The sequence below is a fragment of the Staurois parvus genome, unplaced genomic scaffold, assembly GCF_062004578.1.
Source record: "Staurois parvus isolate SC_StPar_1 unplaced genomic scaffold, SC_StPar_1.0 ptg000018l, whole genome shotgun sequence".
Lineage (NCBI taxonomy): Eukaryota > Metazoa > Chordata > Amphibia > Anura > Ranidae > Staurois > Staurois parvus.
In genome coordinates this window covers 1,671,406-1,673,358 of record NW_028317814.1, presented here as the reverse complement: position 1 = coordinate 1,673,358, position 1,953 = coordinate 1,671,406, and positions in this window count along the sequence as shown.

The window sequence follows — 1,953 nt, the reverse complement described above, 5'->3', positions numbered from 1 at the left end:
GACCAACCCGAGTATGAAATAAGTGGTGATAGAATCAGCCACCAAGCTGAGAAAATGTAGCATTATCAGATAAAAAAATCCTTGAAGTGCTGCTGCTTAAACGTGTGAAGTAATTACCCCATTGTACTGTAATGTGCCTTTATATCAGGATGAGTAAAGGTGGAGACAGACTTTCATATTGTATTTCACAGCAGGATACAGAAAGAAGAATTATTGAAGGTTTTATAGAAGGTTTTATTATGTTTTATTAACATCTGGCAGAAGAACTCTAATTTTACAACTATTAAACAATCCACTCTTGCCAACAGTAGGCAGTAGGGTTGTTCTGAGCACCTACTCCACTTTGCTCCAGTTTCCTTTGCACGGAGCATTGTATTAGCCTCTCTGTGTTTTAAAAATGCACATTAAGGGGAAACTATGATGGTTAGGCCTCGTTTACACTGGGCAATTTGATTGGTGTCTTGTATAAGGCTGTTTTTGCGTGCATCCTCATAGCTGTCTATTGGGACACAATTGCTGCTTCCAATGTGACATCATGACCTTCAATGCACGCAGAGTGAGACCAGGGAGACGCACATGCACCAACATGTCACATTGGGAGTAGTAACTGTGTTCTAGTAGACATGATTGGCACTGAATTGCACTGCAAATATGGCCCTGCATAGGGTACAGATCAAATCATCCCATGTGAATGAGGCCTTATGTGACTTTTATTTCAAAGTGTAATATTTTTTTAAAGTATGCAAATGTTGGAACCCCTGTCAGGTTTTTATTGTTGTCTGTACTGCCTTCTGGGAAATTCACTTCGGTTTCACTGGGTGAAAACTATCACTGGAAGAGAAAGTGATAATAATTCCATGGTATTGCAGGTGAGGAGAAATCCCTCAATGGGGACACCTATTCTGGTAAAGACTGCCTAAGCAGGGAATTTCTCCTCGCTTGGAAAGGTTTCATATCACTTTCTGTTGGATTATTACAATGGTTTGTTAAAGAGAAACTAGAACGCATGGGGAAAGGATCTAGGTGCTCCACCTGCTAACTGGATAAAAGACTGTATAACATTCATAAGCAAAAGTTCATATTTGCTGAAAAAAATTGAATAGCAAGTGCCAAAAAACATAGATAGTAAAGTTTTTATTAAATAAGAAAAAAGGGAGTTGAGCTTTAACAACTTGAGTACTAGAGATGCTTTGCTTCTTTCTTCCCTTGTGTCTCAGAGAATTTCTTCTTTGTTTTGGAGCTGTCTTGAATCCAGGGGCGGACTGACAACTCATGGGGCCCCGGGCAATAGGGGATCATGGGGCCCCTGTGTCCTTGCCCAAACTCAAAAAAGCCTATGAAAAAGGTACCGGGGCATCTCATGGGGCCCCCTACTGACCCCGGGCCCTTGGGCAGTGCCCGACTTTCCAAATGGTCAGTCCGCCCTTGCTTGAATCTGCACAATATAGCATTTGATCATATTATACAACTTTTTTCTAGATAGACAGGGCTTTAATTTTGTTGCAGATTTTCTGTGGTTTTTATTAGAGAGGAATATGGGGAAAAAAAATTGTCTTGTAATTTTTCCCAACAAAATCAAGACAAGTTAGCGCAGAGTGAAAAGACTACATTGCAAATGTAAAATGTTTATTGTTTCCAAAAATACCTAATGACATGGCAGTTGCTTTACACAAGTGTTTGATGTTCACACAAAAAAGGCAAATGGCATCAAAAGCATTCAAAGTATTTTTTGGGACCTGGGGATTTACATGGAAAAGGGATTTTTATTCATTTATTTATCTTTTTTTTTTACAGTTAATCCAGCTCCCCCCTCCCCTCATACATGTCTGTAGCAAGCTGCTTGCTATGGGGGCACTGCTCAGGGGGGAGGAGCCAAAATAATCAGAGGGGGACCTGAAAAAAAGGAGGATATTGGGGCTTCTCTGTGCAAAACCACTGCACAGAGCAGGTAAC